The 27,559-nt window shown below is 42.1% G+C and overlaps 1 long non-coding RNA gene across 1 annotated transcript; it reads left to right on the top strand.

Annotated features, from left to right (window-relative positions):
- The first annotated feature begins 67 nt into the window (after nucleotides 1-67).
- On the top strand, nucleotides 68-3,907 carry LOC120230787. The gene is made up of 3 exons (XR_005528167.1): nucleotides 68-238; nucleotides 1,290-1,483; nucleotides 3,550-3,907. It is a non-coding gene; the product is annotated as an uncharacterized LOC120230787 (long non-coding RNA).
- Nucleotides 3,908-27,559: the final 23,652 nt, after the last annotated feature.

Here is a 27,559-nt window from a genome sequence, read left to right as displayed (position 1 = left end):
TATCTGGCAACTGTTGTTCTTCTCGTTTAAAAACAATTTGGAAGCGAGACCAGGGAGGCTTCAATGGCTTGCCTGTTGGAGATCACACATCTAGAATTAAGGACCCTGCTTCTGCCTTTCTCTGTACTCTCCAGGACACTTCCCTAAGGAAGAAAGAGATCCTCCAGGAAGAACAGAAACTCTGGACTTGGTAATTTCATGACTGAGGGGAATGGTACTGAATAAAGCATAGTTTTGGGTGAGTCATGTTTGCATAAAACGTGTGTCTTTATAGATGTGTTCCCTTTGCATGTGTGACTCAAGGAAAAGAAAGCAGAGCGAGACTTTTGCATCCCAGCAGCAGGCTGTGTGTGCTGTGGGGGAAGACAGAGCAATGTGGCTGCCAGAGCTTTCCATTCCCTCCAGAACAATGGACTCCAAACCTGTGAGCAGAGAGGCCATGACGTCCAGCTTTGGGCCTCAGGGCTTCAAACAACAGAGAACAGAAGACGGTATTTAGATAGATTCAGGACCATCATTAAGAATTTCAAGACAGAGGGGCGCCTGGGTGGCTTAGTCGGTTAAGCATCCGACTTTCGCTTAGGTCATGATCTCGCGGTTCGTGGGTTCGAGCCCCGCGTCGGGCTCGGTGCTGACTACCAGCTCGGAGCCTGGAGCCTGTTTGTCTGTGACTCCCTCTCTCTCTGACCCTCCCCTGCTCACGCTATTTCTCTCTCTCCTAGAAATAGATAAAAATATTTAAAAAAAAAAAAAAAAGAATTTCAAGACAGTGGCAGCAAGAGCATTAAGTGGATCAAGGGGTCCTTCTGAGAAGGGCATGGGGGGCCCTGGGCAGGTCGTAGTCCTGTGAAACTGGCCCTGGGCAGACTTGCTTATCCAGGTATACATTTGTTCTCAGAATCATGTAGAAAACAGCAAGCGCATATATACTGTGAAGGAATGTGGACCCCAAATATGTTACCTTAAAATTTTCTTTCCTATAATGTAGCTTATATCCTAAAACTCGTACTTTCTAGGTGCCAGACATGGTTCTAAGAGCTTTGCAAATACTGACTCCTACTTTTTGTCTTGAAAACTCTATGTGGTAGGTAGCCTCTTCCTAGATGAGGGAGGCTTCAGGTAAATTGCCCCATATTCTACAGAACTCAGCCGGCCCGAGTCTGCTTCTGACCACTGTAGTTGCGGCCTCGTGAATAAAAACAAGACGTGCTTTCTTCACTGCATGATTGCACCAACATGTCTTGGAAAATGTGAGTGTTGAAGGGTATCTTGTGGTTTTCGTCTTAAAGGAGAGAAAACTGGATTCATTGCGGGATTTTGTACAGAACTCCATGAATCCTTCCTGCTGTCACAACCCAGCCCGCCTACCGATGTTCCTTCTCCGAACGTTCTACACATCTGAGGAACAGGCTAGCGTACAAACTAGCATCAAAGGAACAACAAATCACGAATTAACGACCCCTGCCTCTGTTCCAATAACGAGGTAGCTTTCAAGAAAAGCAGATAAGTTCCTAAACAAACAAACAAACAAACAAACAGCACTTCCTGTAGCTCCAGGAAATACCCCTCTACTCATCCTTCAGGAAAACAAGGAGCATTTTGAACATAAAGGGAAGGTTAAGTGAGATTTTGTGCTATGAAGAAGAGTCCGGTATAAACTAAAGTTTACAAAGCATTTCATTCAAAGTGTTCAAAATACATACGGAGTGGTGGTATGTGTGTAGTAAACTTTCATTATCTGGAAGCTTCATAGATTCATCCCTGTTTACCTTCCACGAGATGCTGGCTACCTCTATTGCTTCTGTATTTTACTTAACTCTGTGTGTGGTTTAGCTTCCTGACTGGGAATTAGGATTGTGGATTTGAGCCCTGCTGACAATAAGACGGCAATCTCATTTTCTTTCTTTCTCTTTCTTTCTTTCTTTCTTTCTTTCTTTCTTTCTTTCTTTCTTTCTTTCATTCTCTCTCTCTCTCTCTCTCTCTCTCTCTCTCTCTCTCTCTCTCTTCCTTCCTTCCTACCTTCCCTCCTTCCTTCCCTCCTTCCAGGGGGGATTTTATTTTTAAGTAAAGGTTACTTAAAAATAAACATGGGACTCGAACTCACAACCTGAAGTTGCCCCAAGACAGTAGTTTTTCACCGAGTTTGAGTTGATCTAAACTAAATTATATAAAAATATTGAAGAATATTAAAGAAAATAATCTCACTATATAAAGATACATTTAAAATATGTTTTCCTGGGGCTCCTGGCTGGCTCAGTCCATACAGCATGAGACTTTTGCTCTTGGGGTCGTGAGTTTGAGTCTCATGTTGGGTGTAGAGTTTACTTGAAAAAATGTTTTTCCTAAAAAGTAGCTACTTCAAAGCTGTCAAAAGTCTCCTGAAGGAAACTGAAAGCAGAGAAGAACCCTCTGGCATCCGTCATGCACTGTTCCTCAGGCGACCTTGGGTTTGTCTCCCACGTTGTGTTGCATTTGTGGAAGGCAAAACCCTTACCACAAGAAGAACATTTTATTTTATGTTATGTTATTAAAATATTTTTAAATATTTATTTGCTTTTGAGATAAAGACAGAGAGTGAGCAGGGGAGAGGCAGAGAAAGAGGGAGACACAGAATTCAAAGCAGGCTTCAGGTTGTAAGCTATCAGCAGAAAAGACAATGCGGGGCTTGAACTCACGAAGTACGAGATCATGACCTGAACTGAGATCGGACGCTTAATCCACTGAGCCACCCGGCGCCCTAAGGTAAACATTTTAAACATGCCGGAGATTTCGCTGTTAGTCTGTCACCTTACACTGGTTTATGGTAAATGGTTTCTGGCTGCATTGACTCATTTTCCAACCTCGCATCTCCTTTCCCTTCTCTCCCTCCTTCTCTCTGTGCGCAGGGCCTCTGTCTATATAATGCTCTCATCAGAACTGCATTTTGCAAAACATTCTTTTCCAATAACAACTTTAAAAAGATGTAAACCCACTTATCCACAGACTCATGAGAACCTCTAATCCAATCCATCCTGCGTTTGTAGGGCTTCGCCAAGGTGTCAGGAAAGTAGGCCAAGGGTTGCTTCATCTTGGACCCATTCTGTTTCATCCCTTGACTTGACGGACTTGTTGCAGGGAAGTAGACTGATCCTTGGGGACAATACCACTTTCTTTCTTCTTCTTTCTGTAATTGGAAAAGTTAAAAAGAAAGAAAACAACAGAATGTAACATAACAAACATTACCACACACAAGAAGGTACCAAACTTTTGTCAAAACTAAATAAATGTTAGTGATAAAGCTGAAGCCCCCTTGAACTCTTCCTTGGTCTTCTTTCCCTTGATTTCTCCCCAGAGGCCACTACCATGATGATGTGGGCATGGTATCATGTCAGCCCATGCTTTTATTTCATCTACAAACATGTATTCTTTATAAATAGCACATAGATATTGCTTATATATGTTTATGAATTTACAAACACTGTATTACAATCTTGCTGTGCTCAGAATGAGCTACCTTGTTCTCAGGATGAGACAGGATGAAATTTCCTTAACTTATGCCCTCTACTTCAGAAGTGATTTCCTGGAACAGTATTAATTTCTGGAATAATCTGAGCAGTAAATCTTTACTACAAAGAAGAATTCTTGAGGTGAAAACTCTTTTGACTTTGTGAGTATGAACTAATGCTAGAAAATGAAACTTGGAGTTATCTCCTACCCAAACTCTACAAACTTGAAGAAACATTTCTCTTAGAACATTTCTGACATTAGATTTTTCTGGAAAATGGATTTTTTTCTGTAGCTGTCATAGTCATTAGGTTGTCACATAAATACTTGCTATATTTGCAGTCAAATACTCTACCACTGAGCTCTATCTCCTATACTTGCTATATTTTAAATCCCTGAATAAAAGATGTTATCGAAGCCACAATTTTGCCTATCCAAATGTATATTTTTCATGTTAGTGTGACATGTTCCGAAATAAAGTTTAAAATCCAAAATAGTCATAGTATTTATAAATTTGTCTTTTTTCTACATGGAAAAATTTAATGATTGTCAGAAATAAACAGAGGAGTTAAAAATTCTTCAGAGGTATATAGTTCTCTACTTCAGTCTTAGAGAGGACTCTGATAGTACTATGAAAAACAGCAGAGTATCTTAACATTTTAGACTAAAGCTAACTCAAATGAGTTGGCCTCAGTGAAAGCTGGCATGTTAATAAATCTAGTAGTCTAGTGCCACCTTGTGACTGATATTCTCAACTACACCCATCGTGTTCGATTTTAGAGAGGAAGAATTTCATTTCTTTAAAAGGTTCATTCATTCATTCATTCATTTAGTTTCCAACGTCACTAGTAATTGGATCGACAGTGTCTGCTGGTAGGGAGGTGAGATGGCCCAGCTTTCCTGGGACCAGCAGACCTTCCAGGACACAAGACTCTGAGGTTTAAAACCAGGGCAGTCGGTAAACTGGCACTAGTTTGTCCCCTACCTACTACTAAGTACAAAGCACTGTCTGGGCACTTGGGAGACAGTGATCAGATAGGCAAGGTCACTCTTCATGGAATGCATGTTACTTGGAGGGACACAGATAATATATAACCATGTGAAAGATAGCCGGCTGTAAGTTTTGCAAGTAACTGAAATAGGTTGATGTAATGGTGACTTGGTGGCTCTCTTAGGTTGAGTGCTTGGTGACAGCGGAGGTGATGTTTCACTAAGAGCTGAATGACATGCAGGAGCGGGTCATATAAAGATGGGAAGAAGAACATTCTGGGCAAAGAAAAAAGCTAGAACAGAACCCCTAGGTCAGAGATAAACTTGGTGTGTTTAGGGAAACCAAAGACATCAATGTGACTTGAATTTAGTGGGTATATTCATTTCCCAGCATTCTTGTCACAAATTACTGGAAACTGGGCAGCTTAAAACAACAGAAATTAATTGTCTCTCGGTTCTGGAGGCCAGTGGTCTAAAGTCTACCTGTCAGTCAAGCTCTATTCCTTTTGAGGGCTTTAGGGGAAGATTCCCCCTTGGCTCTTTCTAACTTCTGGTGGTCACCAGAAGTCCTTGGTGGTCCTCGGCTGGTAGATCTAACACTCGCATCTCTGGCGCATCTTCATGTGGTCCTCTCTTCATGTCTCCAACTTTAGGGGATCTTTCCCTTTTCTTGTAAGGACATTAGTCACTGGGTTAGGGCCTTCTGTGATGACATCATATGTTGATGACATCCTCAAAGGTCCTATTTCTGAATAAGTTTACTTTTATAGGAAGGAGGGGGAGATTAGAGGTTTAGCATAGTTTTGGGAGGACACAGATCTAGCCACTGCAGTGGACAATGCTAGAAGCGATGGAAGAGGAGAACCCAGAGGTAGGCAGGGCCCAGATCATGCAAGGATTTATAAGGTAAGAAATAAAACTTTTGTGATTCTTAAGGAGCAGAGAGTTATGATATCCCAGCCACTTCAAAGGAAGATTACCATTGTGGGGACACAGGCCAAAGAAGGGTATGTATGTAGAGAAAGGGATTAGGAGATGGTTGACGTGCCTTGGGTTATAGCAGCGATGGTGAAGATGGAGAAAAATCAGATGGGGTTGGGATATGTTTTCGAGATAGAACTGATAGATTTCCTGATGGACTGGATGCTGATATGATACAAGATCAAGGGAAACTGCTAGAGTTTTGACTTGAACAACCTGGTGGCTATTTTTGCTATTTCCTGGGCTGAGGAAATCTGGGGAACAAATGGGTGTAGGGAGGAAGATGAAGAGTTTCATCTTTGCAGTGGGAAGACAGAAGAATAGCACAACATTTCCAGACTCCGAGTGACATGGGGTGTGTGAGAAGAGAGAACTCCAGTTTTCTCCAGAGGGAGATGGGGGCAGAGGAAGAGATGTTTTTATGAAACACCCAGGTTCTAAATGGGACATGAAAGAAAAAGAAGACGGCCCAGAGAAGAATGTGAGAGGAGAAAGGGAGTTTCCGATGATACACTGTGAGTTTCACAGAAGGCCCTGGCTGGTTTGGGAGGGTGCAGAGGAAGTGAAATTGAGTCACCTTAGTGCATGTGCCTGGTAGTTTGGAGATGATGGCTGACGTGTGGAGCATGGGCAGCTGTTGGTGACTGAGGTGACGTGTTCATAAAGCCTGGAGGGATTTGTATGATGAACTCGGAAGCGAAGTATGATTTAATTTATCTGGTTAAAGAGCCACCGAGGAATTGTTCTATCTTGCAGTTCACAGGGAGCATGGTGGAGGAGGTGAGAATCAACCACTTCTCACCGATGCCTTCTCCGGAGGCAAGGAATACGAGGCTCCTTGCCAGCTGGTGGGGGTCTGGCTTTATTGGAGGCAGGACACTAGGCACCTTGTGTTTTCTTGATGGCCCACGCGAAGCCTGATGCAGCTTCTGCTCATGTGCCCAGTAATCATGGTACAGGATTATGAGTTGCTCTGTTTACAGCTACAATTTGGAATCCATATGCTGAATATGAAAGCTTCCATCTGCTGGCACAAAAACTGAACACTCTCAGTGTCTTTCAACTACACCCAAGCTGATTTATTTTTTTTATCATTGTTTCTTATCTGATGAAAGGCAATACAAGACAAAGATATAAGATGAGAATTACTTCACAATCAAATTGTAGATTAAAAAAAACATGGATCTAAGCTCATATGAATGCATATTTATTTTCCTTTCGTAGGTATATACATGGTCTTATGTTTAGGCGTCCAGGCTTCCAGGCTTCTACGATCCTAGAAACTCAATGATAAAATGATGCTTAAAGGAGGAGAAAGAAGAAGAAAAGAAAGCGGGAATGTATATTTCTTTCTATTTATTTAAAAAAAAATTTTTTTCTTTAAAATTTTTTTCTTAACATTTATTTACTATGGAGAGACAGAGAGAGACAGAGCATGAGTGGGGGAGGGGCAGAGAGAGAGGGAGACACAGAATCTGAAGCAGTCTCCAGGCTCTGAGCTGTCAGCACAGAGCCTGACATGGGGCTCAAATTTACAAACCATGAGATCATGACCTGAGCCAACGTCAGACACTTAACCGACTGAGTCACTCAGGCACCCCATCTTTCTATTTATTTTTATTTTCCAGTTTAAACGGTTACTTTAGAGGCTGAAGGCCCCACAGGACTGGTGCAACATGTCATCTAGCATGTTCTAGGCCCTGAGTAGGTCCATCTGTCCCCGAGACGAGAAGCGAAACTGGTTTCTCTTTTCAGCCCCTCATTTCTAGAAAGACCTACATAGACCTTTCCTTTTCTAATACCTCCAGAATGTGTTATCAACCACCAAAAGGGTATCGGGAAGGTGAACTGCTTGGGCTATAGGTAGTTTCTTTCTCGTGGTCCGGAATCAGTCTGTGATGTGCTGTAACCAAGAAGTCCTCTTTGGGTAAAACGAGCTTTGTTTTATTTTAAACTTAACATATTTTGACTAGCTGTTTATTTTATAATTTAGAAACACTAGAATTCATTCTCTTTGGTGTACAGATTCATGGATTTTGGCGAATGTATAGAGTTATGTAACCACGACTACAATCAAGGTATGGAACAATTCCATTACCCTCCCCCCCCCCATAATTCTGTCATGCTGACCCTTTTACATGTAATCGTTTAAAGTAAATTACATTTTTATTTATTCTCAGGCACTTTAACTCTATCAATTGGTTGGATCTTAATTTTTTTTTACATTTTGGAAAGATGAACCATTTACTCTTTATGATGCCAGCACCATGAAGCAAATATCCCCTTAATGGGACAGCAGGTGTTTTCTGTGTCCAGCAGAATCAAGATTGCCCTTTGGTTTCACGCCCCACTGACAGCCAGAGGAGCTCAGTTCTCTTTACGATTCCTCCACGCTTCCTCATAAAACAGTCATTGGTTTCCTCACCATTTTTACTGTTTTTTTTTTTTTTTTTTTACATGTGTCCAAGCAACTCTTAAAACATGGTGTCCAGGATTCAATACAGTGCCCCAGAGATCGTCATTGCATGCCATGGGCCTGGCCAGCACACACTTTCTTCCTTCTAGACTCTAAAACTATGGTGGTATTTTTGTTTTCTCCACCATAATCTATTGTTTACTGACAATGAGTATCTGGTCAATTAAATTTAAAAAAATTAAGACATGGCTGCTAATTCATTTAGTTCTCATTCTGTAAATGTGGCACTGGGATTTTTACATTCAGGTAAAGACTTTTATATTCATCTTTATTAATATTTTTAAAGTATTTAGTTGTTTGTTTGTTTACTTACTTATTTATTTACCTAATCTCCATACCCAACATGGGGCTTGAACTCACCACCCTGAGATCAAAAGTGGCATGCTTCTCCACTGAGCCAGCCAAATGCCCTATATCTTTATTCATATTTTCAGTGTGAAGTCCAAGTTTCAGTGTGAAGTCCAAGTTTCAGCCTGTGAAGATGGGTCAAGATCTTCTTTTGGTGACGTTACGCATATGCTCTCCTTGCTCAATTTTCCATTAAGATGGAGGACGGTTAGACATTTCTCACTCATTGTCTTGTCAGCCTCACATCCTCTCTCTCTCTTTCTTTTCCTTCCTTCCTTCTTTCTTTTCTTTTCTTTTTCCTTTCCTTTCCTCTTTTCTTTTCTTTTCGAGATTAGTGGGATTTTTCCCAGAGAAAGAATCAAATTCTTTCCTTCTTTCTTTATTTTTTAAAAAATGTTTTATTTACTTTTGAAAGAGAGATAGAGAGAGCATGAGCAGGGGAGGGTCAGAAAGAGAGAGGGAGACACAGAATCTGAAGCAGCTTCCAGGCTTTGAGCTGTCAGCACAGAGCCCGACGTGGGGCTCGAACCCATGAACCCATGAACTGTGGGATCATGACCTGAGCCAAAGTCGGACGCTTAACCGACTGAGCCACCCAGGCGCCCCTCATTCTTTATTTTTTTAAGGGGATAGAAGTTTATTGAATATATACAAGGTAGCAGCCAGCAGGACAGCAGAAGAAAAGTGGTCTGCCTAGAAACAAGTTCTTGTATGTGCTTAGAACAATACCTCACATATATGCTCAATAAATGTCGATTTAATCAATTTATCATAAAGATTTCCACACCCATTAAATAACAGATAAGTTAAAACTGTCACCGCCTCAGACTTGGCTCATGTCTTATTGTTTCTGGAATCACAATAGGCAATAAGCAGATAACATTGCTTGTGTTTCAAATTAAACCACAGTGAAGATGTCCTATGACTGTTAATATTTTGAAAACACTGTCTCTTCCTTCCACCGTAATGTGCAAAAGGTATTCTGATCCCCTGCTGGTAAAAATAAAATTTATGAAAATTCTTTCTTATTTTTAAAAGGACTAGGGGCACCTGGGTGGCTCAGTCGGTTGAGCAGCCAGATTTGGCTCAGGCCATGATCTCATGGTTCGTGAGTTTGAGCCCCATGTCAGGATCTGTGCTGACAGCTCAGAGCCTGGAGCCTGCTTCAGATTCTGTCTCCATCTCTCTCTCTGTCCCTCCCCTGCTCATGCACACTCTCTCTCTCTTTCTCTCTCTCAAATGTAAATAAAAACATAAACATAAAACATAAAAACATCAACATAAAAAAAAACTTTAAAAGGACTAACTTTAACTTTCAAAAACAATCTTTAATCTTTTACCCTAAAAAGTCACAAAATAGTTGGACCCTCTGTCTTTCATTTCAACCGTCTGAGAGCACATTTTCAAGCTTCTCATGAATATGCCAGTCCATCATATAAAGACTTTTTGAGTATAGCATATCGTTTTCTGTAGCAATGATTTTAAACACATTTTTTAAAAAGGAGGGTGGAAAAGTCTCTTTTTATTCATAATGAAACCACACTTGCCCAGAGTTTGCTACAGCAGGTGGGTATGACCCACTTGATGATGATAAACATCTTGCACTCAGACACAGAGAATTCACATTTTACAAAAAATTGTTTCCTAGGTTTTCAATTTGCTTTTGTCATGATGGCTCATTTTGGCCTCTGTTCTGAGTCCTAATGAATCTCTGAGCAAAGAGGAAGCGAATGCTACACACCCTTGTAGGATCCAGAACGCTGAAAGTGCTTTTAATAGCAGATGTTCCTTGTACACTCCTAGGTGTGAAATACAAACGCAGTAGCTTCTCTTTTTGCCAGTGATAAAAAGTTAATCTAGCTGCCAAAGCAGGAAGAAAATATGTGATTTTCTGCAGGTGTTGACTTTTTATTCTCCTCCTCTCACTGTCAACTTCCTCCCGCCCCCCCCCCCCCCCCCGCTTTTGGTGCAGAGTGATACAGGATAGAAAGATTAAAAGGTGGCTCTGACCTTAAGTGTGTTGCCTGAGGTTGTCATGATCTCACACAAATCAGCAATCTCTTGGTCAATGGTGGTATTAAAATGTTAGTATTAAAACTTTAGGGGCACTTGGGTAGCTCCCTCAGTTAAGCATCGGACTCTTGATTTTGGCTCAGGTCATGATCTCACAGTTGTGAGATTGAGCCATGTGTTGGGCTGAGAGTGAAGCCTGCTTGGGATTCTCTCTCTTTCTCTCTCTCTCTCTGTTCCTCCCCCGTGCATGCTCTCCCCCACCCCAATAAATAAACATCAAAAAATTTTTTTCAAACTTTAAAATGTGTGGTCTTTCTATTTGGCCATTATGAGTGACCACTGGTGATGATTGGCTTAACACCCTTTTGGACTAATTATTTTGTGTCACCTATAGTGCCGAATGATTGATCATTCCTGTTCTTGGTACAGTTTTTCCACTTCCTAGGACTGTCTGACCTCCTCAGTTTTTCCCTTTTTAGTAAATAATTCCTCAGTATTCAGATTCAGAATTCTTCAAAGTTAGCCCAGGGAGAGATTAAGTGAAAAATATCCTACAACTGATAGGGGAAAAGCTGGACTTATTCACTCCAATTTTAACATAAATCAGCTCCATTATGGTATAGTTTACACAATAAAATGTGTTCGTTAAAAAGATACACTTCAGGGCGCCTGGGTGGCTCAGTCGGTTAAGTATCTGACTCTTGATTTTGGCTCAGGACATAATTTCAGAGTTCATGGGATTGAGCTCTGCGCTGTCAGCATGGAGTCTGTTTGGGATTCTCTCTCTCCCTCTCTCTGCCCCTCCCCAGCTGTCCCGAGTGCGCACTCTCTCCCTCTTTCTCTCTCTCTCAAAATAAATAAGCATTTAAAAAGTTGCATTTCGGGCGCCTGGGTGGCTTAGTCGGTTAAGCGTCCGACTGTCGCTTAGGTCATGATCTCGCGGTTCGTGGGTTCGAGCCCCGCGTCGGGCTCTGTGCTGACTGCCAGCTCAGAGCCTGGAGCCTGTTTCAGAGTCTGTATCTCCCTCTCTCTCTGACCTTCCCCTGTTCACACTGTCTCTCTCTCTCTCCTAGAAATAAAAATATTTAAAAAACAAATTAAAAAAAAAGTTGCATTTCAATGATTTCGAAACATTTATACATCCGTATTGCTCCCACCAAGATCAAAACACAGAACGTTTCCATTGTGTCAAAACGTTCCTGTGCCCTATGCTAGTGCCCCAGCCCTGACGCCTCACCCAGGCAACAACTGGTCTGCTTTCTGTCACTGGAGATTAGATTTCTCTTCTCAGGTTTCATAAAAATGGAACCACACAGTGTGTACTCTATTTGTCTTCCTCAGTATGGTGTTCTTGAGATTCATCTATGTTGTGTGTATCAACTCTCATCCCAGCTTGGCTAAGTGGACTCAATACAGATTACAAATTCACTACAATGAGTTTGTTTGATTTTTGTAAATCCTCAAGATTACATTTTTATTATTCAGGACGTACATAGGGTGAGGTCTGGGGAAGGTCTCAAACACATTGCTTCTCTGCCATCGCCCCATGGAGTCAGAGCACGTCACCGTCCTGACACGGCAGCCTTCAATCAACCAGCTGAATGTCTTTACCAACCAGGAGGCACCACGGAACTTCAGTGCCCAGGGTATCAAGCAGACACAATTGATTAAAGCACTGATGAATGACTGCACCCAGTGTCTAGTCCCCCTCTCTCCCCTGTACTTCTGGCGGCTGAGAGTCCCAGACTTTCAGTCATGTGCTTGGTCTTTCTGTAGACCTCCCCATCCTTCACCTTCCCTGGGGCCCACATTAAGCTACTTTATCAGCATAACATTTTTAAAAAATGTTTTATTTATTTCTAGGAGAGAGAGAGAGAGAGACAGCATGAGCAGGGGAGGGTCAGAGAGAGAGGGAGACACAGAATTGGAAACAGGCTCCAGGCTCTGAGCTGGCAGTCAGCACAGAGCCCGATGCGGGGCTCGAACCCATGAACCTTGAAATCATGACCTGAGTGAAAGTCGGACGCCCAACCGACTAAGCCACCCAGGTGCCCCAAGGCATTTTTTTTTTTTAAACTCAGGAAATTCCAAGAGTTTCTGAAGCCCTGTGCCAAGAACCAAGGACAAAGCCTATATAATTCCTCATTGGACCACACCTCCCCACAGTCATGCTCTCCTGTCTTTGTCTGACTTATTTCACTTAGTAGAATGCTTTCCAGTCTTATCTGCCTTGTCACGATGGCAGGGTTTCCTTCTGTCTCATGGCTGAATAATATTTCATTGTATATCTATGTCATACCTTCTTTATCCATTCATCTGTCGATGGACACTTAGGTTGTTTCTGTATTTGGCTGCTGTGAATAGTAGATTTTTGTGGAGTGCAGACATCTCTTCAAAATCCTGCTTTCATTTCCTTTGGATATATACCCAGAAGTGGACTTGCTGGATCATATAGTGCTTCTATTTTTTAAGATTTTGAGGGACCTCCAAACTGTTTTCTCTAGTGGCTGCACCAGTGTGCATCCCCCCCAATGGCATATAAGGGTTCCAATTCTCACCGGCACTTGTCTTTTGTTGTCGGTTCTTTGGATAATATCCGCCCTAACATCTCCCATTCCGTAAGTTGCCTTTCCCCTCTCTGTTTTATTGTTTTAACTGCAGGTGACTCTACTGACTGCTCCAAGGGGATATCAGGAATCTCATACCGGCAGATGCAGCACACTAAAGAGTCTGCCTTGAATGGAGCCTGCTTGCTCCATTGGACGCTAGTCATCCTCTTTGGCCTGATTGGAATTTGACAAAGTCAAACATATGCAAGTGCTGAAATCATATTTACAGTTAAAGCCAATGACATCTGCAGGAGGAAAAGCCTATTTCTATTAATCTCAGTGTAAAGTTACAAGAATTAACACATGACAAATTTGAAATAATCTTAATAGCTAACAAGTAACAATAGCTAACATGAGCTAGAAATCTATTAAATGCATTACATGGCTAAAGGAGATTAGAATGTTAGAGTGAATTTGTCCCTTCACACCTGTTACCCACACTGGGTGGGTCCAGAAGATCCTTTGTACTGGGGGTAACAAACTGGCAAAAGAAGCTCTGGCATCCTTGAAGAACTTGGTTACTGCTGTTCTCTGTAGGCCAGAACTTACAGTGGGAACAGCAGTCACTGAACTGAGAAACCTAAATGCAACAAGGGTAATTGGATCCAAGATGGCAGGGGCAAATTCCAGGATTGAAAAGAGGAGACATCACTACAGGTCCACTTACGTTAACAGGATGACATGGAATGTTGTGAACAACCTTAAGCCAATACATTCAACTAGTTAGAGAAAATGGACATACTCCTTGAAAGATACCAAATATAAAGCTCAAGCAAGAAAAAATAAATAAACTTGGCCTTTATATCTATTACGAAGAATTGATTTTGTAGTTGAAAATCTTGCCGCAAAGAAGACTGGTAGGTGTTCTATCAAATATTTCTATAATTCCCTTCTCTGTCGAGTTTCCTAGAGTTAATATCATCCACGGTATTTACACATGAGACTTGGAAGGGAGAAGCAAAGCAGCAGTAGACTGTTTCCATGCTCCGAGGGCAAGTGCGGCGGGGTCCCAGCTGTTCTGCTCACGCCTGGTATTGCCCCTTTGCTGGCTCACCTAGTTTATAGGGGCAGGAGCCAGGCCCACATATCTGCCAGCTCCATGCTAATGTTGAGCATTTAGCTTTACGACAAGAGGACCTGCTTCCCCTGCAGGCCGCTCTCATCACTGAAGTTGGGGGCAGTGTCTGCAAACACCTCGAGCAATTTCTACTTCTAGTATGAGGGTCAATAAATAGACCTCTTGATTTTTCTTTCTTTTCTTTCATTGTCCTGTCTTTGTTTTCCTTTGCTTTGTCCCTCCCCTACTCCCTTACCTTTGGCCCCAGGTCTACATTTTAATTAATTTATTAAGATGTTTATTGAGTGCTTACTGTATGAAGACACGTGCCAATGTATCAGGCACGTGGGGGCAACTAAGGACAGAATGAGGAACCCAGTAGAGACGATCGAACGTTGGTCTTCTTAGAGGCAGGTGTGAAACAAAGAAATAAACACAAGGATATAATATTACAGCTTCCATAAGATCGATGGAAGAAAACATACCCACGAACGTGTCTAAGGCATGCGCTTGAGGGTCAGTATATAAAGTGAGGGAAGGGAGCATTCATAAGAATGGCTCACAGGGGCGCCTGGGTGGCTTAGTCGGTTAAGCGTCCGACTTTCGCTCAGGTCATGATCTCGCGGTTCGTGGGTTCGAGCCCCGCGTCGGGCTCTGTGCTGACTGCCAGCTCAGAGCCTGGAGCCTGTTTCAGTCTGTGACTCCCTCTCTCTCTGACCCTCCCCTGCTCACGCTGTCTCTCTCTCTCTCCTAGAAATAAATAAAAAACATTAAAAAAAAAAAAAAAAAAAAAAGAATGGCTCCCAGGTAGTAGCACATATCAGTGCCTGGTCTCCCACAAGGTGGTAGTTGACAGAGTCCAAGCAAAGTCTTGGAACCCCATCCTCCCCACAGCAGTCGATCCTGGGAACTTCTAGTCAAGATAAATTTATTGATATTATTTATATTATTTACATTTATATTATTTACTTATTTATGACTATTTTTTTAAGTTTATTTTATTTTGAGAGAGAGAGAAAATGAAAGAGAGAGAGAATCCCACGCAGGTTCCGTGCTGTCAGTGCAGAGCCCGGAAGCAGGGCTTGATCTCAAGAACCGTGAGATCACGACCTGAACCCCCACAAAGAGTCGGCCCCTCAACTCTCTGAGCCACCCAGGAGCCCCGCGTGTGTTTATTTTTCTTCGGTAATTCAAAGAATGCCTTCAGAGCTTTTTTCTATTACCACCAGGTGGTAAATCTATTATAATAAATTTCCCATAATGCCATTCATAGGCGATCTTGATTTATATCATGCTAGATAACCAGCTTTAATTGTAAACAAAAGAAAAAGTAGGTCTTTAATATTGACTGCTCAGATGACTTTGGGTCACCAGCACCAGATCTGTGGCAATCCACAGTGCCCGCCTCCCTGTGGTGAGTGAAGGCCGAGATTCATTCCCAAACCTGGTGCTATTCATTTTCCCCTTTTGCCCAAATCTCTCAAGCTTCTGTACGTTTGTATTTTGTAGATATTGAAATCAACATATTTTCTTAGGGGAAAAAAATGGCCATTCGGAAACAACAAAGTGCCACTCTTAACACAGCAATCATTTTTATGTTTTCAGATTGCTTTCGAGTTATTTTCACGAGTCCTCATTGCTTATGTCAATTAAATAATAATTGACCCAGTAGCGGAGGAGACATTTAGGAGCAAGTTGTCGTTGGTGACCAGTAGGTGGCGCCAGACACAGGCTTACCAATCAGTCCATTTTTAAACTTCTTTTATTTAAAAGCTAAGTAGATTTCCTAAGTGTGGTAACATCTTGTTCATTTGTAAAAGGAATATCAAATTTATTTAGTTTACTTTTTTTGGCACCACTGCCCTATAGTCCAAAGCTTTACATTTAGAAATTCCACGCTCAGAAAAAATGTTTATTTTAGGGCGTTTTTAAATAGTTATTTTTTAGGTTTATTTACTTATTTTTGAGAGAGAGAAAGCATGTATGCAGGTGGGAAGGGGCAGAGAGAGAGAGGGTGAGAGAGAGAATCTCAGGCTTCACAGTCAGTGCAGAGCCCAATGGGGGACTTGAACTCATGAACCATGAGATCATGGCCAGAGCCGAAGTCAGATGCTTAACCCACTGAGCCACCCAAGCGCCCCTTTAAATGGTTTTTGGCCATGCTTATGAAAATTCTATAAATAAAAGTACTCTTAGAGGTACTCATTTTATGTGCTAAAGGAAACACCTTGTGCTTTTGTAGAGTTTGAAATACTTTCTAAAGTGTAACAATAAAAAAATTGCCTGTGGTCTATGTTGATGAGGCTGATTTAATTAGCTTTTTAAAAAGCTTTCATCTTGTAAGACTCTGCCTGTGAACAGAATTCAGTGATCACTGTGTGTAATGCTGCATGTGTCTTAGGCAAATGGAGTAACAAAACCAAAAGCTACTTCATCGATAATAGTTTTCTTTTTTGTAGCAACAACTCAGAATGAGGAACTCCTGGGTGGCTCAGTCGGTTAAGCGGCCGACTTCGGCTCAGGTCATGATCTCATGGTTCGTGGGTTTGAGCCCTGCGTCGGGCTCTGTGCTGACAGTTAGCTCAGAATGAGGAAATTGTAAGTCAATGGGAGGCTTTGGGACTTGAATAGAACCAGTCAAATAGCTACTTCAACATTTCGGCATGTCTGCGTGGATAATGCTACATCAACATTTTCCCGTTTTTACATAATTGAGGAGGGTTTGGGCTACATGTGAATATCTTTGAAAAATGATATTCTGAGCATCTTTAAAATGTATGACTTTATGTGTGAACATAATTATTAGCTGCACATATCAAGTATATATTTACATCTTGAGGAACATTAAAATAACAAAAAAATTAATTATCTGCCTTTATATGTGGGCCTTTAACTGACATTTGACTCTTTTACGTCTGTTAAACTATTTGCTTTACATGTAGCTGTTCTTTATCTTTGGATAAGTACTCATGTGATTATAGCATTTATTTAGTCCCAAGGAAGACGGAGTCAGGTGAGAAAGCATCAGGGAATTTACAATTAGTCATTTGTTTCTTGGTACATATGCTCATTTATATCCTGTGGGAATTCACTTTGGTGTATAAGTGAATTTTCCAGCAAACTGAAGATTGTTTCTTAGCCAAGTTACATAAATATTTTAAAAAGCGATTTCACTGGAAAAGTCCTTGGATATTTTCCTAATGTCGAAGTACACTAAATATTTAATAATATATTTCCTTGATGAGATATTCACTTTATAATGAATTCATCATGATTTCATTGGGTGCTGCTAGTTTCCAAACTAAATGTTCTTATAGAGCCGCTGTGATTTATGGCTTTCTGTGCTTTACCATTTAGGTGATCTAAACACAAAAATTATTTAACGATGATTATGACATGGATGTAGAGATCAGAACGCATGTTGGCGGAAAACACTTGTATTGGCACCTCTATTTACTTCTTCTGGTCTGAGTCTCGGCTCAACAAATTGCATTTTGATGACTAATTTGGGTCCCAGGCGTTTTGCTTGCTGGAAGAATGTGCTCTGGAGATGGAGTATAAGTGTTCTGGATACCACGGTAAGGAGCTATCCTCCTTGACTGTAAGCGAATGAGTTGGCATTTGATCCCTCAGTGACATGAGAGTTTAGTCGCTGATGAGGGGGGCTGAGGGCCAGCTCTCTGGTGGCGAACCCTCCAAACTGTGAGGCGCTTCCCCAGAAACCAGCTTGCCCTCCCCTGTGCTGTTCCACTCAGTCTCTCACATCTCTCTTGATACTGTCAACAGCAGAGAGTGAGAGAATCTAAAAGATGCTTCAGGAGAAATTCTCTGTGTTGCCGCAGAAAGAAGTCCCATGGGTCCTTCTGGATGACACTCATTTCAGTAAAGAAGTTTAATGATTTAAATTCAGACTCGCATGATTACCGTGATCATAAGCACTGCAATTAAACTTTGTGACTTAGGGGCGCCTGGGAGGCTCAGTTGGACGAGCGGCTCTTGATTTCAGCTAAGGTCGTGATCTTTGTTCATGGGATTGAGCCCCACGTCTGGCTCTGCACTGACAACATGGAAACTGCTCGGGATTCTCTCTCTTCGCGCCTCCCCCGCTTGTGCATGTGAGTGCACACACTCTCTCTCTCAAAAAGCCGCCCCCAAAACTTTGCAAATTCAAATCCTGGGTTTGAATTTGGTAGGCCTGTGAGCGTGTAGTCTCCCTGTAAAATGAGGAGAGTAAAAGTTCCTAGTGCCTAGGGTTGCAGGAGGAATAGATGTACACAAACTCCTTAGCACAGTCCTGGCAGATAGTCCCTGCTCAGTGAAAACCGTTCCTATAATGACCCCGGTTAGGGCATTAACACTGTCAGGTGTTGGGGCATCTGGGTGGCTCAGTCGGTTAAGCGTCTGACTTCGGCTCAGGTCATGATCTCACGGTTCGTGGGTTCGAGCCCCATGTCGGGCTCTGTGCTGACAGCTCAGAGCCTGGAGCCTGCTTCTGATTCTGCGTCTCCCTCTCTCTCTCTCTGCCTCTCCCCTGCTCATGTTCTGTCTGTCTGTCTCTCTCAAAAATAAATAAACATTAAAAGAATTAAAAAAGAAACAACCAAAACAGAAACCACTATACAGGTGCTCACAATTCCCTACAGCGGCTATTTTAAATCTTTTCCACTCTCTCTTCTATTCCCTTTTGCTGGTAACCATGCCTTTTCCTTCACAGGTGCAATTTTAGCTGTATTCTTTCTCAGCACCCCACCACCTTTCATTCATTTTCCATGTCCTTTTATTTTTTCCAAATAAACTCTACACCCAAAGTGGGGCTGAACTCATAACCCTGAGGTCAAGCATCACATGCTCTACAGACTGAGCCAGCCAGGTGCCTCTCTTCCCTACTTTTCAATGAAAGCCCTGTTTCTCAAAGTATGGTCCTGAGGCTGGCATCACCATCCTCACCTGGGAGCTTGTTAAAAAATGTAAACCTGGGGCCTCATCACAGAGCGACCGAATCAGATTCTTTGTGGGAGGGCTCAGTAAATTGTGATTTATGAGGCTCTCCCAGGGAATGCAAAAGCTTGAGAATCACTGCTTTGAGCTGACGGTTTTGATACTCCAAGTCCTCCTGACCAGTGCGTTTCCTCCCTGGAGGCTGATCTGCTGGAGAAATGCAATCATTTCTTTAGGATGTTTGGTTTGAAACAGAGGGGACTTAGAGGAATCAAATGATTGATGGCTGACGCAACTTGATTCATCTTTGTGCAGTAGAAACAGAACACCGGTAGAAATAGACTGTGCAAAATCCATTGGAAAGATTTTTCATGGTGAGTACTTTGGGGCACGCTGTCAATATTTGCTTCTGTGTCTCTTTAATTAATGTGCCCATGGCTTTAAACAAGTGAGATATAATTGACAAATAAAATTGTAAGATATTTAAAGTGTACAATGTGATGATTTGATATATACATATACATTATTGATTTACTTAAGGACTGTAAAGAGCAAACCTTTTTTAAACATTTATTTATTTATTTTGAGAGAGACAGAGAGGGCATGAGCTGGGGAGGGGCAGAGGGAGAGGGAGAGAGAGAATCCCAAGCCAGCTCCATGCTGTCAGCACAGAGCCTGATGCAGGGCTTGAACCCGCGAAACTGTGAGATCATGACCTGAGCTGAAATCAAGAGTTGGACACTTAACCATCTGAGCCACCCAGGTGCCCAAGAATGAACCTTTTCCATAGGGATCTTCAGAATGAATCAAAGTGGAAGAAAGCAATTCTAGATAGAAGTGCCCATAAATGTGGCCACTAACCTGCAGCTATGTTGTATTTGTGTTACAACAAAAAATCCATTCTGAGTAAGCCTATTGCTAAATCTTTACTATTTCTGCATTATATCTCAGTGTCCCCGAAGTCCTACCTGGGACACACGCTGTGGTTGACTCTCTCCTTACCGATTCACCCTGCTTTCCCTTCTGTCTTATCCCAGAATATAGGAAGCCACAATCCCCCCTCAGACTCTGGCCACTAGGGTGGACACATGACAGAGTTGGCTCTTGAGGGAGAAGCAGAAGTCTACCAGCGACTTCTGGGAAAGTCGTGCTTCTTAGGAACAGAGGCCTCCCCTTTCTGATTTGGTTGCTCATCTTCCTTCGGGGGCAATGGTCTTGATTTCTGGAGTTTCTCAGGTCACATTTAAACATCACGAAGAGCCAGATGGCCACAGTCTCAGGCCTGATACCTTTGAGCTGCTAAAACAAAGCTAGCAACTGTCTTACTTGTGACATCAGTATGAGAGAGGAAAAAAAATCATCACACACTTGAAATTTTCCGAGTTGGGGTTTCCGTTACTTGTAGCCTAACACAACCCCTTTCTGAGTCACTGTCCCAAAAGAATTGGGCTGAAAGGAATTTTTCACAAAAGATTTAGAGTGAAGATAGCAATGAGGCAAGTAGAGATTTGAGTGGAAAGGACAGGTGGCATCTGGAGAGTGAGTTTAGGAAATTAGGGAACAAATCGCTGACAGGCTCCTCTCTGGGATGCCTTCTCCTCTGCTATTTCCTAGACCAACAGGCAATGGTTTTCCTACAAGTGTGATTTCCAATGGAGGCTCAGAGAAGACGACCACAAGTTGGGGTTCAGAGGAATCCATGCCATTTGCACTGTGTCTCCATGATGTTCTTGATGCTTTGGACATGATGCTTCTTCATTTGGAGAAACTACCCTACACACTGTGGAATATTTATCATAACAAGCCTCTGCTTATCAAATGTCTGTAGTGCCCGTCTGTTATTTTAACAAAAAAAAAATATATATCCTCACATTTCAAATGCCACCTGGGAGGGGGGCCATATGTCTGGTTGAGAAATACCTTCTCAGGGCATCTAACACAGCGCCCTGCACACGGGCAGTGTTTGGTTAAATCGCTCATATTCAGTGACATGCTGGTAAACCAGTTAAAAAAAAAAAGAAAAGGCTTGGTTTGTATCATTTGCCAACTTCTGTGCTGTAAATATTCCAAACACAGCAATTTCGTGTTATCTGTGATTTAACTACTGGCTTGTGAAATGTCTAAATATTTGACACTTGGCTTTTGAGAGGTGGTAGACTAGTGCGCGTACACACCTGGGCACTTAGAATCTCAGAGCTGGAAGGAGCTTAGGACCACCTCGTGCCCAATGTTTTAGGAAAGAAATAACACTGCAGAAGGTTTACAATCAAATGCACACATTTCTCCACAACCAGCCAGTCTTTGACTAAACAAGATCACTACCAATTTCTTGGGGGCCTGAAGTGTTTTGTCCTTCACCACTAAATGATGAGGTAGATGAAAGTGACTCAGGTCACAGAATTGGTGACCTATTTGTTTGGGGCACTTTGGCTTTGATTTTGTGAAGGTACATGTAATGTGCACATGTTATTTGGGTTAAACACAGAAGCTTACGTTTAGTTCATGCTTTCCATGACACTAAGGCTCGGGGGTGGAGGGAGAAGAAATGTCCTTTGCAGAGGCTTTGTCTCCCACACCCCTCTGTTGGCAGTAGCTGACTCAAGCCTCTGGCTGGAATGGGAAGGAGAAACTTCTTTTTGGGCGCCTACATTCCCCTGAGATGTCAGATCATCTTCCGTGGGTCGGGAGAGAGGCAGCTCGTACAGGGTCCAAGCAATCGCAGCAGCAGCAGCCTGAGAGGAAGTGGAGGTGCGCCATGTTTAGGAGGCTAACTGGTTGCTGGTGTGATTGTCATTAGCTAACTAGACGTGCCCAGCTATTTTACCTTCTCAGATCTCCCTGCCGCTCATGCTCATGAAGCCAACACTATTGTGGCCACATCCCAAATTAACAATTTCAGATCTAGGGCAATCCATTGATGTAGATAAGTTAGCAGAGACACCATCTATAGAAACCTCCACTGCCTGGTGCAGCCTGTCAGGGCTTCCCTGGGATTATATACAACTATCGGGTCAGACCCAGGACTAGAATTTAGGCTTCCTGGTTTCCAGGTGTAAATTAACTTGCCAAGGTCAAACGGCTGGTAAACAGCTAGCAGATAGCAGAGCCAGGATTCATACGTAGGTTGGATTACCTACTGTATGCAGGTTTCTTTTTAGAGAAAGAAAGGTAGCCAGCTTGCTTTAATCTTTTAAGGGATATCCAAGAATCTGGAGAAAACATGCCAGGCTGGATTTGGCCACTAGGTGGAACCCTTAACCTAATGTGAACCTGTATCCAACCGGGCTGTGGCTGTAGCTCTGAGGTTCAAGTGGGAGGGTCTCTAATATTTCCAGAACAGCAATGTCTCATGTCGAAGCTTTATATTGTCAATTCAGTGGATTCCAAACCTTCGGATCTCAGCTGAGCTGTCTCCTGTTCAGGAAGCAAAGGCAGAGGTAAAGGGTTATTTTTCTTAGTGTCCTTGGTGATAAAGAATAGATCCTATGTCATATGGAAAAACAAGGGAAAATTTAAAAAATAAATGGAAGTTGAACAAAATTCAAACCATCCAATGAATTTTTTTTTTTTGAGGGAGAGAGAGAGAGGGCACACATGTGGGGGAGGGCATGGGCAGAAGGAGAGAGAGACTCCGTGAGAGTCTGACTCAGGCCTTGATCTCATGACCCTCGGATCATGACCTGAGCTGAAACCAAGAGTTGGATACCTAGCGAACCGAGCCACCCAGGAGCCCCCAAACTATCCAGTGATTTAAACAAACTTAAAATGAAACAAATTCTGATGACACCTAATTTTTTATCATCTCGCAACTGTGGAGGTATTGTTCTGTGTCACTGAATGTCCGTTTCCAGAATTACAGTTTTGTCATTTAATTTGGTTCCATTGTGATATTTGAGAGAATTTAATTTTTGAAAAGTTGTTTGCAGAAATCATAAAACTGAAAATAAAAGTGTCGAAAACTCAGGAAAATAAAATACCAACCCCCTCTTATGCCCCCCTCCCCAATAAAAACATTGAATCGCTACTTAACTGAGGACCGTGGGGGAGAAGAAGGGGGGAAATGGTGGGGGAAAGGGAGAGAGGCAAACCATGAGAGACTCTTGAATGCTGACAAAAACTGAGGACTGATGGATGTGGGGGGGGGGATGGGCATGGAGGAGGGCACTTTGGGGATGAGCACTGGGTATTATGTGGAAACTAATTTGACAATAAACTATTTGTAAAAAAAAAAAAAAAAAACATTGAATCACTGAAGTGGTAATTAGTGCACATGTATTGGGCACACCCCAAAAAAGACATTCTGCAAACCAGGGCCACTCACACCAAAACATGGAAAGAGGCTCAGAGGTGTTTTGTTCTGAAGCGGCTTATATAGTGTAGAGGAAGTAACTTCATTCTTCACAGTGATTGGATCCAACAGGAGAATTTTCTTAAATAAAAGGGAATTGATTACTGGCCACCTCCTATACATTTTATGGAACAATTTAAGTTTCGCTCATGATTTCCAGAGGCATAAGCAAGAAGGGACCCAGGTCAATCGACCCTCCCTTGTCCTTCAAAATAAGCTTTGATAGAATGACTAAACTTGTTTTGCCTACTCAGGGAATTTTCTGGTCTGGTCTCCATTTGTGTTTGAGTTTAACAGAAGGAAAGGAAGGGAAAAAATAATACCCAGAGATGAAAGGAAGGACAAATAACAGGAAATCCAAGACTCAGGAGAAAACTGATGAAATTCAAGAGCTCAAAGAATGTTTGAGGCATGTTACAAGCACACATGACTTTGGTTGTGGTAAGAAGGAGGAGGGCATTTTCTTCTCGTGTTGGTTAGTTTTTTTTTTTAATGTTTTATTTATTTCTGAGAGAGAGATAGAGACAGCGTGAGCAGGGGAGGGTCAGAGAGAGAGAGGGAGATACAGAATCTGAAACAGGTTCCAGGCTCTGAGCTGACTGTCAGCACAGAGCCCGACACGGGGCTCGAACCTACGAACTGTGAGATCATGACCTGAGTTGAAGTCGGACATTTAACCGACTGAGTCACCCAGGCGCCCCTCGTGTTGGTTAGTTTTAAGTTGAGCAATTTTTTTTTTGAGGATTTGGAATTTCCCTTTAAAAAAAATTAAATTCAACTTAGTTCACATACAGTGTAATTTTGACTTCGGGAGTAGAACCCAGTGATTCATCTTTCATATATGATGCCCAGCACTTATCACAAGTGCCCTCCTTAAAGTCCATCACGCATTTAGCTATACCCACCACCCACCTCCCCTCCAGCAACCCCCAGTTTGTTCTCTGTATTTAAGAATTTGTCATGGTTTGCCTCCCTCTCTGTTTTTATCTTATTTTTCCTTCCCTTCCCCTGTGTTCACCTGATGAGTTTCTCAAATTTCACATATGAGTGAAAACATACAATATCTGTCTTTCTCTGACTGATTTATTTTGCTTAGCATAATAATATCTAGTTCTATCCACATTGTTGTGAATGGCAAGATTTCATTCTTTGTCATCACCAAGTAGTATTCCACTGTATATATATTACATCTTCTTAATCCATTCATCAGATGATGGACATTTGGGGTCTTTACATAATTTGGCCACTGTTGATATACCCACTGGTATAAACATTGGGGTGCATGTGCCCCTTCAAATCAGCATCATAAATACCTAGTAGTGCAATTGCTGGGTCATAGGTTAGTTCTATTTTTAATTTTTTTGAGGAACCTCCATGACGTTTTCCAGAGTGGCTGCACCAATGTCGGTGCTACCCAGAGCAATCTACACACTCAATGCAATCCTTATCAAAATAACATCAGAATTATCCTTTTATTTTATATGAGAACATACTCAACGTTTATATGCCAAACACATGAAGTTGACACTTGTTCATACAGGCTAACTAAAAGGTGCCTTGGTTTACTATTTATTAAATGAGGGCAATAGCCTCAGAGATGTGTGTTTCCTCTGGGTGATAATTTTAAATCCTTAAGACACTTATTTTAGAAATATTTTCTTTATTTAGCATATTGAGGAATACAAAAGGAGTATATGTTTTTAAAAAACTATATGCTTCTCCTCAAGGAGCTTAGGTGTGGAATTATTGACATTCGAATTTAAAACAATACAAAGGAGATAGTGAATTATCACACAAAGAAGACAGCCTTTGGATTCAGCTTTTCTAGGTTGCCCAGCTTCTCTTTGATCTTGGGGAAGAAACTTAACCTCTGAGCTTCAGTTTTGTCATGTATAAAATGGAGATTTTGGCTATACCAAATGGAAGTAATGAGGGGCAATGGGTAACATGCAAATCATCTATTCAAATGAAAGCAAATATTATAATTAGGAGCCACAACATGGGAGGCAGACCCGTGATGATCTAGGATTGCACAGGCATAGTTACTTAGCCTGCAGTGGTTTGAGAGTTTTCAATTATTAGTAGAAATTTGAAAGGTGTGGCGTGATTAAGGAGCTTTTCCAGGTATGGGGAACAGAGTGAGCAAAATATTGGAGCCTTTTTTAATCAAGTGACAAAAAGAATGTCACCTTGAACAAAGTGGCTTTGTTTAGGAAGTCAAGGAAGTGGAGCCTGGACAATATGAAGAGAGCTTGCCTGGATGGTTGCACATTTAGAGAGAAAGACAGAATCAAAGTGACCATCTAGGCTGTGTTATAACGGGAGGGCTGGGACAGGGTTCACACTCAGTCCCACACACACGTTTTCTATGTCTACAGTTTTGTCTTTTCCAGAATGATAGATAAGTGAAATCATATGGTGTCAGAATCAAATCAGGCTTCTTTCAGTTGTAGTAATCATTTGAGATTTAGTTATATTGTTGTGTGTATCTGTAGTTCATTCCTTCTGACTGCTGAGTTTATTTCCTTGTATGGAGGTACCCCAGTGTTTATTCACCAGTTGAACAGTTTGGATTGTTTCCAGTTTTTGGCAATCATGAATAAAGTTTCTTTTAGCATGAATGTTAAGTTGTCTTTTTTTTTCTTGAATATTTTAAAAAAGTTTATTTATTTTCTGAGAGAGAAAGAGTGCAAGTGGAGCAGGGGCAGAGAGAGAGAGAGACAGAATCCCACGCAGGCTCTGTTCTGTCAGTTCAGACCCTGATTTGGGGCTCGAACTCATGAACCATGAGATCACATCTTGAGCTGAGATCAGGACCCGAGCCAAGATCAAGAGCAGGATTCTCAATAAGTTGAGCCACCCAGGTTCTGCAAAGCTGTCTTTAGTCTAAGGTAAATACCTAGCAATGAAGTTGCTAGGTCATATGGTGTATTTAATTTTATTACAAAAGGCCAAATTGTTTTCCAAAGTGGCTGTAACATTTTGCATTCCCATTAGCAATGTATGAGAATTCATTCACATGTCATTTTGTTTCTTTTTTTTTAAGTTTATTTATTTATTTTGAGAGAGAGAGAGAGAGCATGTGTGCATGTTTGCACATGTGCACGTGCAATAGGGGGAGGGGCAGGAAAGAGGCCGCAAGAGAGAATCCCAAGCAGCTCTGCACTATCCGCACAGAGCCTGATGTGGGGCTCGAACTCATGAACTGTGAGATCATGACCTGAACAGAAGTCGGATGCTTAACCGACTGAGCCACCCAGGCGCCCCACCATTAGCCTTTTTAAAAACAAGCTCCAGAACAATTCTCATCATCTTTGCTTTTCTTTTTTAAATGTTTATTTATTTTGAGAGAAACACAGAGAGAGAGTGTGAGCAGGGGAGGCGCAGAAGAGAGAGAGTCCCAAGCACACAGAGTCCATCTCAGGGCTCTGTCTCATGGACAGTGAGATCATGACCTGAGCCAAAATCAAGAGTCAGACGCCTAACCGACTGAGCCACCCAGGCGCCCCTCATTGTTGCTTCTGAAGCAGATAGGTTTGTCCTAGTCTCATAAGCTTTGACAACAGTAGAATCTGGAGCTTCTGTTTTAATTGATCACTGCGGGGTGCAGGCATCCGTATTCCCAAATGCTCCTCGTATGCTCCCCTCCCATCTGTCAAGCTCCTATTTATCCTTCAGGACTCACGTGTCACTTCTGTAAGGACATCTTCCCGAAGCCTTTCATCTCGATCAGGAGCTGTCATGGCTGCCAGTTTGCTTATTGCACGGGTCCTGTCTCTGGTTTGCGGTTCCTCACCTTCAGCACCATTGTCATTTGGGGCTGGATATTATTATCTCTGTTGTGGGGCGTCTGCACATTGTCGGAGAGTTGGCAGCAATCCTGGCCTCTGCCCACTAGATGCCAGAAGCACCTTTCCCTGAGGCGTGACAACCTAAAATGTCCTTAGATATTGCTAAATGTCCCCTGGAGCCAACCACTACCCCCCACCCCAGTGAGAACCAGGGCTCTAACTCATTGGTTATTTTATATCTAGTTTCTCTCTCTCCCTGTATTATAAACTCAAGAAGAGCAAGACCTCGTGTTTTTTTTTTCTCTCTCCCTTCTAGATTCCCAAGAACACAATGCACAGTACTTCCCAGATGTTGGACAAATATTTGTTGAACAACTGAATAAAGAGATGGCTGAGCAGGGGTTTCTGAGCCTCAGAGAGTGTGGAGATGAAAGTGGCAGAGAGGAAGGAGTACTTCTGAGCTACATTTAGAGAGTGAAAATACAGGAAGGGGCGGGGATGGGGGGCGACAATGAACCACTATGG

Source organism: Hyaena hyaena, unplaced genomic scaffold (genome assembly GCF_003009895.1).
Source record: "Hyaena hyaena isolate Hyena2069 unplaced genomic scaffold, ASM300989v1 scaffold_47, whole genome shotgun sequence".
Classification (NCBI taxonomy): Eukaryota; Metazoa; Chordata; class Mammalia; order Carnivora; family Hyaenidae; genus Hyaena; species Hyaena hyaena.
This window is presented reverse-complemented; position numbering and strand designations above follow the sequence as displayed.